General features: G+C 41.0%; 1 protein-coding gene across 1 annotated transcript in view; it reads left to right on the top strand.

Annotated features, from left to right (window-relative positions):
- Nucleotides 1-13,406, top strand: part of LOC148361874 (receptor-type tyrosine-protein phosphatase delta-like) — a 401,326-nt gene that overhangs the window by 265,760 nt on the left and 122,160 nt on the right. The window lies entirely within an intron of this gene.

The following is a 13,406-nucleotide window of genomic DNA, read 5'->3' as shown; positions in this document are numbered from 1 at the left end:
GAAAACAGAAAGAACACGCTGTTGATTCTAACAGAAACTAGACTTTATTCAAACTTGGAATCAACATGAAACAAAGAAGAAGAAACAAATCACATTAAGACAAATATGGGGGGTTACGAAATCGACCGTCATTGCATGTTAAAGAAGAGACAAAAAGAAGGGGGCAAGTTCGTGTCAATGGAGTGTGATTGGCACATGGAATGGTGAGAGGGAATTAGTCATTAGTTGACTGACATGTTAGGTAGCCACAGGAAGTTAATATTACAAGATCTCTATCGTGATAGGATTGATTTTGGATACTCATTCAGGCTATTCAGTTAAAGTTAAACCACCCACGGACCAAAACAGCATGAGTTTTTGAATCAAAACTGTTACCTTTTTTTCCACGTCTTGGCAGGGGTCTCAGCGTTGGGAGAGATGAAGCCACTTTTACGGCAATGGCTCGGTGGTCAACTGTGTTGTCCGGCAGGCAGGCAAAAAAAGAGCCCGAAACCTGGACACTGTCCCATTTTAAAGGGCCATGTATGGTTAAAATCACACCCCAGTGGCATGATATGGGGGAAAGCTCATACTTTCCCGGTGTGTTTGGGTGTGAACTGGTTTCTGCATAAGCAATGGGGCTGACAATCAAAGCTGAGTAAGCTAGTACATAAGAATTGCCTAAACACGACCATTTTCTAATCATGGAGCATTATTAATCATAATAATACATAGCCATGAATGTTTTAATTACAATCACAAACTTCATGTTATCAGACTGTGTTGTAATCCGCTGAAGATTTGTGGTCTCCTTGATGAGACCTAGGTACGTCCGGGAACTGTCCAACTTGGGGTGCAGTCATTCCACTCATCCCAAAGGCTTGAGTTCTTCGGCTGGGTTTGTTGTTAAAACAGAGCGGGAATGTTAATGTTCAGTTTGTTCTTCTCGAACTATGGTTTGTTAATCAGGGAAACAAGTTTGAGTACATTCTGTCTGTGGTTGTTAACAAGAATGTGAACAATCAAAAAGGTGAGAGGAAAAATAAAAGGGGAAAAAATGGTCCTGACAAAACCAAGGCAAATGTAATCAGATAATCTAATGGGGGACAAAAATAAGGAGACTCTTTGAAAAGAAATATATGAGGAAAGTCTTGGAGGTATGGATATGTCTTTAGGGTCCATGGCGTAACACGAAAACGGAAAAACGAAAAATGGAGTAGCGGTTGTTGTGATTGGCTTATTTGCCCTATAAATGATTTGGTAAATTACAGGTTTAAATGTCAGTACCATTGCTTTATTGATTGCTTCTACGACAAAATGACGGTTCTTCTTCAACGGCTTACAGGAAGTTATTGTAATGCACAACTCATGAGCTACTGCTAGGACCCTTGTTCACCAAAGCGTTTTCTCGCTGTGAGCGAATCATTCTAAATGCTTGGAATGGCAGCGCCATGTTTTTACACTCTGCTGAAAACAGTGCTACAACCCGCTGAGCAAGTTTTCTGCGTGGAACGCTCCGCCCTTTTTCTAGTCGTAGAGTTAAAAAAAATGTTCAACACTTGTCAATGTCTTGTATTACCCAGGTGTCTAATTTACAGTGCTGGCGGGGCGGAACAAACATCGCAACAACTGAATGTTATCACGGTGAGAGGGGTTGACTGACCAAGATTTCTTCTGACTGACAGAGATATGTAGCACAAATACATACATGGAGTTTGCGTTCATTTATACAAGTTTTTGAGACTTTGACGGGACCAATTAAACCCTGGCGGCCTGCCAGAATCTTTTTATGCATGGGAAACACCAGTTTCCGAAACTCATCAGACAAAAAGTTACCGGACACCAGGGCAGACAACTCTGAATAGTTGCCTGCCCAGCCATAAAGTTGCCTGCCACTTTTTTCACAACTTGAAACAAAGTATGAAGCATTGATAATCAGAATATATAACAACACTTTAAAATTAAGTTTATCATAAATCTACTTATAACATTCGTTGCATGTATATGACAGCGCTGTTTTCCATCTGGCATCAGTATGTACCTGTATTTACTCATCTTCATTCATGCAATGTTTGCATTGCGTCATCTGCTACAAGCTACGTGAACTCCTTTCCTCGATGCTTTTAATGTACGTTTACGTTTTGTAGCGTCATAAATTTTGCTTCTTTTGAATCTTTCTTCTGGGACTGAGGTTTTGGCTTGATTCCTAGCCACGTATTCTTGTGTTCTCTGTGCGTCTACTTTGGAAAATAATATGCAAATGCCTGACCTTATAAGGCTCGGGAAAGTCTGGAAGCGCGAAGTTATTAGATGCAGGCTTCTGATTGGCTGCCGAGTAAGCAAATTGGCAAAAGAATCGAAATTCCGAAATTTCCAAACAGAACGAAGATTTCGAAATCGGAATAAAAATAACGTTTGATTTGAAAAAAAAAGGGATATATATTTTTTTTTTTTTTTAATTTTATGTTGTCGACCACCCGGGCGGAGACGATTTGTGAGTTGTACGCCCGACGTAAAAGATGCACGCCGAGCAGATGTTATTTCAAACACTGGAAACACTGGTGTTTATCTTGAAACATAGCGACATTTTTATACATATTTATCGACAAATTTTTACCTTGGGACCGACTTTTATCTCCCGTCTTTACTTAAAAAAGTTGTCCAGCTCGGCAAGCTGACTCTGTAATCCTCGCCATCTGCTGCGTGGATCAGATCCCGCTATATGCCGACCTTTATGTAGGCCAACCTCCCTCCAGCCGACCGTCGGGCACACTCACAAATTTGCAACACACACATGAAGAGGGCAAGATTGGCACCGTCTAATTCCATCTAAATCTCTTGCTGCGCCACCACTCTGTAATTCCTTCACCCACCGCGCCCCTGCCCCCCCCCTACCTCGTTTCCATCTTGGGTCATTCAGAGGAGATAGATTCTCCTCTGACTACCCCTTTCAAGTTTTCGCTCGTCGGGTCAACTGCTCGCTTGACATTGCTGAAAAATTAAAAAGGCGGATCTTCAACGTTTATCGGGAATTCCGTTACTTGGCGAGAAGCGTGACATGAAGAAGATATGAAACAAAATGAGAAGCATGTATGTAAGACATGTTACATTTCTTTTTACGTTTGTTTTTTTTTAGATTAGTCTCGTCAAATTGGTTTTGAAACACTCACAATTAAATCAAAATAGTATATTCAGTCCCTGTTTTAAGCACTAAATTTGTTATTTGTTTACTGTAGTTATATTGTTGTAGCTTTTTATTGTATAACTGTCGTGGGATTTCTGTAGTATTTCTCTAGTAGTATTTTTGTAGTATTTCTGTAGGGTCGCCAACCCATTTGAAGCTAAGAGCTACTTTTTTTGTTACTTATTAGCGCAAAGCATTACCAGTTTGATATGTATTTTTATTTAAAAAGAATATTAATATTATGTTGTTTTTATGTTCTTACTATGTTACAATTATTAGGGGTTGAAACAGGCTCAATCAACAAGTGAACATCATGTCATTTAGAAATCAATTTTCTGAGAAAATCCCAATGACCAATGACATTTTTTCGTAACCAATCCGCTGCCCACTCAGACAGGGCGCTACAGCTACTCACGGAAACCATGTTTGAGGCCCCTGCTGTCGGAGTATTTTGTAGTGTTTATCTAGTACGTTTCCAGAATTTCTGTTGTTTTTTTGTATTTTAGTAGTATTTTTGTAGAAGAATTTCCATATTATTACTGTACTGTATTACTGAATTTTTGTAGTACTTCTGCAGTAGTATTTTTGTAGAAGACAATGGTGGCAAAACTGGCACCAAAAAAAACAATTTTTATTATTGGTAGTACCTTATGTACTAATATATATATTCTGATTATACTTTCACCATATTCCCTTAACAGGTCTGAATTAAAAACCTGCTGGGCTACATGTGGCCGCGGGCTGTAGTCTGCCCACCCCTCATCTAAAACGATCAAAACTTGTAAATTTTATTTTGCGGGGATTATATTTTGGCGGTTCTTCTTCCGCGTCTTTCTATCTGGGTCAAAACAAAGGCTAGATAGTAGTTCCTTCAAATTTTATTACACAATATTCCAGACACAAATGAGCATCATAAAATTGGCTGTAAAAATTCACAAGTGGCTTAACAAACTGGCCTACCATCACCAGACAGACAGAGGACGCTCTATATGACCAAGCGAAACCAAAAGAAAAAGCTGAAGTGTAGTCTTTCACAAACCAAGATCTGATATGATGATGTTTTCAAGGCCACTTCTGGCTACAAAATAAAACACAATAATGGGAGCAACTGTATAATTATAATGTAAAAATAGTAATAATTGACTGGAATAATGAGGTTATGCATTAAGAAATTATAGAAATGTTATACATCAAGAAATTAAAACTAAACATAGGCAAATATAGGAGGGAAATTTCTGATTCTTAGATGCAATTCGATTTCATAAAGAATCTAAAATTGAATCCGGATCTCAGGTTTGGTTGTCTCTGTTAACTGAATAATTTATTACCCTGACTTGTGTTGTAATTATCTTTTTCTTATTCCGTGTGTTCGTTTGAATCCGGGTAGGTTATCAAAATAAAGGCTGAGTGATGAATTGATGAATGAATGAATGAATGAATGAATGAATGAATCTGTTCTACTGAGGATAGCCTCGTCATGCTTTTTGGGGTCGCTCAAAACCCACAATCATTGCCCTTGAAGATTGATTGTTTTTTGGAATAAAAGTTGGAGTTTGATGGATTTGATCTCCTACCCCTGTGTTGGAATTCAAGAATGTGCCTGTTTTCACACCTCATTTACGATTTTGTCCCCTTGAAGTATTAGAGACCTCTAACCGTGACATGTGTCTGCATTGTGTGTAATAATGATGGGCAGGTTTCAAAAATGCAGCCAGATGAGATTCAGGACTTGAGCTGACCACCTCATAAGTTGAAAATGTTATATCATTGTCTCTCATTGTGTATTCCATTCAAATAAATAAGGTGATTGACCTAAGAATGGTACTAAAGGCCACTTTTGGCTACAAAATAAAATAAAGCTGAAGTTACATAATTATACTAAATAAATAAAGAAGTCATTAATTAAATAAATATACGATCTTGAATAAATATGGTAGGGACCATTTTCAATTACAAGAGCACCCGGATTAAAAAAAAAAATGTAATAATAAAACCCCAACACTCTTGCAGAAAATTAAACAGACTTTAAAGATACACGTGACACATAAAACTTACCTTTGCAAGCTCAAGGAAACATTTTCATAAAAAATAGAAATAAAAAGCTTAAAAATACTCTTTAACCTTCGGATAGTAAAGTAATCATTTGGATTTAAAAATAGTGTTATTTTATGAGTTTGTATGAGCTGTAATAGAAATTAATTCAATTCTTGTTTTGTGTTTTTACAAATATAGTTATTAAAAACCAAAACTATTTCATAGTAATTGGCAAATGCTTCACTATTTTTTTGTGAATGCAATCATACACCCATTACCTCAGATATTCGGCAAAAAAAAAAAATCAGATCGTAATGTACGACAGGACTGAAATTTAGGAAAGTGTGATGAATTAATAGATATTAATTAACCTTGGAGGAACCCACGGGTCATCATTTTCCAAAAGAAGAAAATGCTTCTTGAGTTGTGCAGGGTTAATGCAATTTTTAGAATGGCATACATTCTCGAATGAATACAAATAAACTGAAATGTTGTAAGCCTTTTCATATTTTATACTAATGATCATTGACGTGCGGTCATCAGAGGCAGGTGAGGCAGAACAAAAAAAATTATACTCAGTTTTATATATATAATATAGATCTCATCTCATCAGCTGCACCGCTTATATATATATATATATATATATATATATATATATATATATATATATATATATATGTATATATATATATATATATATATATATATATATATATATATATATATATATATATATATATATATATATATGTGCGTGTGTTTTTTCTTCTTGTTTTTTTTTTTGTCAACTTGGTCTTAATTTTGATTTTAAAGGCATTGAAAAATTGGACTGAGCTGTTGTTGCTTCAACCCTCATCCTTGATTTAAAGTATGTATTTGCCGGCTGAACATTGCTAATTTTCTTAAAAATACTCGCCTCCAAGAAAATAAAACTGAGAAAAACCTTTTGCAAATGGATGCCTTACAATCGAGCTTTCACTTAGGTGCTTTTTTTTGCATGTGCGATACATCTAGTATCTTAATAAAGATTTCTCAAACAAGGGGACTTTGATTGCAAAATTTAATTTTATTGCAAGACCATTAAACTTATGTATGAACGGTGCATGAACTTTGCACGAACTTTGCAGCGCCCAGTGTTTCTGGTGACGTGATCACACGATTTCCGTCATCATTGCCGAATGTCGACCTCTCTGGCCCAACGATTGGAATTTGTCATGTTTATCCCCCCCCCAAAAAAAGCTCTGTCTCTATCTATCCATACCTTCGCTTTTTTTAAACACTGCTTCACTACCTCTTCGCCATATTGGGTTGCCTACACACTACAAGAAGAAACACAAGGAAGTGAGATCTCCCTCGATGTGTGGACAAAGATCTAATCAAAGGTTCTCTGCCATCTAATGGCGATTTTTCATCCTGAAATTATTCCGAGAGGCTTTATACTTACTGATGAGTTGTGCCAAACAATTTTAATAGTTTTTGGAAAACAAAAACAAAACAAAACATATTTTCGCGTTTTGGCACTGAAAATGTTTTAATACAATATGGCACTGAATGAGTTCAATAAATAAATTCAAAAAGTGGATTGTAAGGATGTCGAAAGTGGAAGGGGGGAGACAAGGGAAGAGCATACGGTTAAACACCCCCTCCTCTAATTAAGTCTGTCAGTGTGACAGGAGGACTTACATAACGCCCCAGAGATGGAGGGAGGAGATGAAGAAAGAGAGGAGGAGTATGAAAAAGGATGAAAGAGGTAGCAGCTGCAGAAGAGACGGCGGAACCGAGAAAGATCGGGCGTGCACTCTCGGAAGGGAAACCTTTGGGGGGGTGAGAAATTCAAAAACCGTCACACAAGAGTGTTTCAACAAAGGGGAATACGAAAAATAAATGGAAAGATCTGTGGTTGTTTTTAGTATGCCTCGACTGGCTTTACACTTTTCATTTGTTTTGCAGAGATTAGCAAGAGGATTAAGAGGACGACTCTGCCGCTCCTCATCCTTTCTCTTCTTTTTGTCGTTTGTTACCTCTCGGACTAGAGCGTGCGCGTCTGCTCGTGCATGTATCCGCGACAAAATACCTGACAAAATATTTGACAAAATACATGACAGAACATACAACAAAATACACAACAAGGTACACGACCAAATAAAGGACAGAATAAACGAAAAAATATTTTGACAAAATACATCAAATTACACAACAACGTTCATGACAAAATACATGACGAGATGAATGTACAAATACATTGCAAATTAAATGAAGAAATACACAAAAAAATACACAAGAAAATACATGACAAAATACACGACAAAATACACGACAAAATGATTGATCAAAATACACGATCACAATACAGAATCAAAATGCACGACAATGTGCATGACAAAATACACGACAAGATAAATGACCAAATGAAAATACTGATGGTAGTCTTCCTGCTGGGCATTTTTTGCCTGACGCGCCTCCTCCGGCGCCTTTGGAATGCTCGTGTGCCCTGAACACTCGGACCTGACTGGGTCATCAGCTGGGGACCACCGGTCATGTTTCGCTTCTTTAACCCCAGGACATCTCCCGGTGGCGGAGCGATGGCTGGGAAATCTCCCTGCCAACCCCACTGATGCCCTAGGTGTTGCTTGAAGGCCCCCCATTTCCTGCCACAGCCAGAAGCTGCCCTTTTCCGCCTTTTCTGACAGCTCTTTAGTTGCTCTCCAGTTGCCAGCTCCTGTGCATCGAAGGTCTCTGAGCAGGCGGAAGGTTGAGGAGCCCACAAAACCCCTGCACCCCATCTCCACTGGGCATACTGTCGTTTTCCAGCCCGCCTCCCTGCACTCGGCTGCCAGATTTTCGTACTTCGCCCGTTTCCTCTCATACGCTGCCTCTATTTCTTCCTCCCATGGGACAGTGAGTTCAACTCTGAGGACCGCCTTGCTGGCTACAGACCACAGCACAATGTCTGGCCGCAATGCTGTTTCAGCGATCTCCCTGCGGAACTGCAATTGCCTTTTGAGGTCAACTTTCATCCTCCCTTCGCTGGCGGGCGAGAGGAGCCTTCCAGAGTGTAACGGGCGAGGGCATTGGTGTTTTTGCGAATGTTGTAGCAAGCCCTTGCAAACTGGACAAGGTGATTTGATGGAGGAGCTGGCCGACTGTATGCCTTCTGTCTGCAACCTTAGACTACCTCTGCCAGCTTCTTTAGGACGGCATCGTACCGCCACCTGTAGCGGCCTTGGGAAAGTGCCATCTTTCAGCTTTAGAGGATATGCTAAGGCTCGCATTGATGGTACTACAGAGGGGGCAGTTCGCGTCAGTGCCAAACCACAGATGTAGATTTTGGGGGCAAGGTAGTGTGTTTTAGGTTGCCCGGATCAGAAAGCTGAGCCTGGCTTGAGGAATCTTCCACATTTCGCGCCACGACAAAGGCCTGTCCATGACCCCTTCCCATGTTGTCCAGATGCCCTGTCTGCGCTGGGAAACCGCTTTGAGGGTATGGCGTTCCTGCTCAGACCCTATTACTTCCGTCACCACCATCTCTTTCTTCTCTCGCCTGAAAGCCTTTGACCAGAAGAGGGGCACATCGCTCCAACCAAGACATGCTCGCCCTACTTGGACCCTCCTGACCACTTCGTGATATTTTAACCTGCCGATTGCCTGGTCGACCTCTTCTTCTGCCTTCCACCTCCTTCCTGTTTGAACTTTGGTGCCCGCTGATCCAACAAGACAATCTGAGGACTCCATCCGGGCCTCCTCCTTCTTATATCCTAGGCTGATGGAATGCAGCGGCAGTTGGAATATGTTCCGACCAAAGAGGCCCACGTCTGAGAGAAATCTTGGCAGCCCCAGCCACTTATTAATATAAGAGCTTGCCAGCCTATCCAGCTTGCTTGCCAGTGAGGAAGGGACCTCACTCACCTTCAAAGGCCACATCACCTGATGGTATAGTATGTGCTGGTAACACCATACTTTGTATTTGCCTGGGAGCTGACTGTGATTGATTCTGGCTAAGCCATCTGCAAGCTGTTTCTTCACAGCCTCTGCCGCCTGCTTGTCTGAGAGGTCTGCTGTGTAGGAGCGCCCAAGGCTACAGATGGGTTGCTTTAATAATAGCGGGATTTGCTCTCCCCCTGCAGTGAAGATGGTATGGTCGTCCCTGATACCTTTCCTCAAAGACAGGCTTCGGGACTTATATGGCTTGATCCTCATTCTTGCCAAGCCTACAAGCTCATCAATCCTCTTCAGCAGTCTCGATGTGCATGCTGCTGTCCGGAGAATGGTGGTGACATCATCCATGAAGCCTCGCAACGGTGGTAGCCTTTGGCCAGATGGCAGTTTCACTCCGCCAGCCATCTTTCTAGCCCCGATGAGGATGATTTCGAAGGCCGCGATGAACAGTATGGAATTGATCGAACATCCCATTGCTATCCCCACTTCAAGCTGCTGCCATCCTGTAGTGAAGTCCTGGTGAGCACAGCACATCCGCAAGTCTGCAAAGTACTTGGCCACCATGCCTTTAATGCAGTCACGCGTGTGTAGGAAGTCCAAGGCGAAGCTGACAGATCCAAGATCCAGCCACACAACATGGAGGTAGCTCTTCTATCTCCTTGCCCTTTGTATTTGCTCCCAAATTATGGCAGAGTGCTCCACACACCCTGAAAATCCTGAGACACCATTCTTCTGGCAGCTGGTGTCTATATAGCTGTTACTTGTGAGGTAGCTGGTCAACCTCTTGGCCATGATGGAAAAAAAGATTTTTCCTTTCACGTTCAGAAGTGCAATGCTCCAGGATTGGCTGATTGTGTTAGAGTTCTGTTCCTTTGGGATGAAGATTGTAACCGCTCTCTGCCACTCTGAAGGGATGATGTTCTTCTTCCATGCCACTTGCAGGAGTTTCCACAGTATTTTCAGGACCCCGGGGCTTTACTTGTACAGCTTGTATGATATGCCATTCGGGCCGGCGGCTGATGCTGCTCATGATTTCCGAACCACCTCCCCAACCTCACTTTGGGGGGAACAGTGTTGAAGGGGATGACTGGGGGAGCTGGCTGGAGAACATACCCCGGGGATCCCAGCGGGATGGCTTTTGCTGGGTCGCTGAATTTTTCCCTTATATGCTCCTCAAGCTCTGCATTTGAGATCTCCAGCTTTCCAGTCCTTTTGTCTTCCAGCAGTTGTTTTGCATGCTTAAAGGGGTTCTTGAAAAAGTTGATTCTCTCCTTCTCCTTCCTCTTTCTGCGGCAGCAAATCCGTTCTGCTCTTTTCAAGCTGGTAAGGCTGCCCCTCACCTCCCACAGTAACTTCAAGCCCTCTTTCTCTTCTTGCCTTTCTCCACTGCTTTCGGAGTTGGCGCCGCCTCAACATCAATTGCTCAATCTCTTGTTCCCTCCTCCCTTTTTGCTTGGGCGCTTCTCGCCGCTTCTCTTCCACCACCCCAAAACGGCTACTGCATTCCTCGTACAGAATGTGTCCAAAGGTGTTAAGCTTTGTATCTACCTGGCCACTGAGAGAATGCTCCAAAAGTACAGTTATGTCAGTGTCCAACTTCTCCCAGACTATAGACTCATTGGCTCTTGGCCACTTAATGGTTTGCCTTCGTCCCGGTTCTTTCTTCTCCTTGCTTTTGACTGCTTGCTGGGTGTTGCTTGTTAATGTTCCGGGTGTGTTCCTGGTTCCAATTTCCCCGGGGCCGCCCTCCACAACCTGCCCTTCCCCCTTCTGCCTTTCTTCAGCAGTACTGGATCCTTTTGCTCTGTGGTTTGAGACCTGGCTTTTGGTTCCTAGTTTCTGACCTGCAGATGCAGTGCACTGTTTCTGCTGATTCCCTGATGGGCACCTCATCTTTCCTTGGTGGATTCGCAGACCCCTGAAAGTTTAAATGACCAAATACACACCAAAATACACAACAAAATACATGACCAAATACACACGAAAATACACAACAAAATACATGACAAAATACGCGACAAACTACACGACAAAATACATGACGATGTACACGACAATGTAAACAATAAAAGACATTGCAAAATACACAACAAAATACCTCACAAAACCTAAGAAAAGAAAAAACAAAATAAATGTCTGATGCGTACATATATTTCCATTACCATATTTACATGTGTGTTCATTTATCTATATGTCATATATTTATAGCTTTTCATTCCTTTATACATCTACGTATGACAAGATCGGACGTCGATAGGAATGCATTGTGTATTTGTGACAAGATTTTGCAATTTTCTTTAAACGAAAACTGAAAGTGTAACAAACAAACATAATAAAGGTTATCTCGTTCCCTGCATTCGACGGCTAAAGATATAAAAAGAAATCCATATTAAACGTGCTGGATGCGAACGAGTTAAGATTGCTCGTCCATGTTTGCTCGTCCATGTTTTCTTGTGAACGTCTGCCCGTTCATTTTTGCTCGCGCCCGTTTACTCGTGCACACTGGGCAATTACTGCACTGACTCAATCGTCACAGATGAGTCGTGAAATTTTGAAATCGGAATAGGATTCGAAGCATCCTTTAAACCCGGCGTGAGGTCTTAGCGTTGTTTGGGTGATAACGGACAAATGTCGGAGAATAATGTCTTGCAGGGGGGGAAGCAATTTGTGTTGATGAAATCTGCAATTGTATTTCAGCCACAGCATTAATCTCCTGGAGCTAATGTAATCAAGCATGTTACTGTATATAGATTTGTGCCAAAACCGTGAAGGCATTCCCCTACTAAAAATTACAGTGGAAAATATTCACTTGTTACCTGCAGATGTAGGAATGTTAGTTATTATGAGGCATTACTACAGTAATTTTGAAGCATTAAAATGTTTTGTTTTTTTGACAAGCATGTTGCTGGGCTTTTCCCTTTTTCATTTATCTCTTCTCTCTTACTTTCTCTTCTCTCTTTATTTCTTCTCTCTATTTCTTCTCCTTTTTCTTCACCTCTCTTTTCTTTCGGTTCTGTTTTTGTTTCCTTTGTTTGTTCTTTCATTCCTTTGTTCTTACTTTTTCCTTTCTTTCTTTACTTTTTTCACTTTTCTCTATTTATTTATTTATTTATTTCTCTCTTTTTTTCCCCATTTTTCTAAGATTTCTTTCTCTTTATTCCTGTCATTAATGTACTAGCCTAGCCCCCGTAAAAGTGTTCTTCCATCATGAGGGCTTTGAGCTGTTTTAGTATATTTAAATTATGAGCAGCTTTTTTGCGATAAAATACTCTCTTGTTCACCATGACATCTGGGTGCAACTTGCTTGCTATGTCATTGAATTTCCTAGCTATCTGTAAAATGCATCAGATGCAGATGAATGCTTCAAATTTAAAGTGTATATAATATTCCTTTGGAGAACCAACACGTTAGTTCCTACACTGTCAGCAACCCAATTTGAGAAATGTTCTGAAAGATCCACTTCATCTCCTGGATGTCGCCAGACACCCCCTGATTCCCCCTCCATCTGTCCGGCTCATCTTGCCCCTTCATCTCCGTCATTCTCCCGCACTGTCCTCACCACGCTCGCAACACTCGGTAAAGCTTAGCCACTCTGCCTCCTTTCCTTTTAGACGGCAAAAAGCAATTCCTCTCCCTTTGTCAGGGCAGTTGGCACTAAGCCCTTAAGTAGGGATTTTCTGGTTTGGCGGGAATGCCATTAGATGAGCGGCTGATGACGTGCCGTGACTGACGTGCCCAATCTTTTTTGATGTCGTGATGTCGCAATCCCCCGAGGTGCCGGTTATGATATTGTTGGCGTCCCTGGAATGAGGGGGCTTTAGTGGTCATGTCACAAGTAAGTCTTGGTAAATCCTTTATGGCACAGAAATATTAAGCTTCTTTGGTGGCGTGGGGGCAGGAGGGAGGAACATGGTGGGACGCGACGGAAAAGGGAACACAGAAAAATAAATAAGATGTGCAGGCGTAAAGCCACCCGCACTTTTGCTTGCATGCAGAGTTGGCAAGCAGCCATTGTCATGGCTGCAGAAACTACTTAGCATTCGTACAAATACCCCGTTTTCGATGTATGTTATCTAAAAATATATATATAAATTCAAACCCATATATTAAAGACTATAAAGTACACCTGATTATAAGGCGCAAGGATATTTTTCCTCATTTTCTATATTTATGGATTTATACATTCTTATTTTGCTCAAAATAAATATAAAACTGGAATACTCTTAATTTTATACTAAATAAGAAAATTAATAGTTTTTCTCTTTCTTATTTT

The sequence above is a fragment of the Urocampus carinirostris genome, chromosome 8 (genome assembly GCF_059441175.1).
Source record: "Urocampus carinirostris isolate Australia breed hairy pipefish chromosome 8, RoL_Ucar_1.0, whole genome shotgun sequence".
Lineage (NCBI taxonomy): Eukaryota > Metazoa > Chordata > Actinopteri > Syngnathiformes > Syngnathidae > Urocampus > Urocampus carinirostris.
The sequence above is the reverse complement of the archived record's forward strand: the minus strand, read 5'-3'. Positions and strand labels throughout refer to the sequence as shown.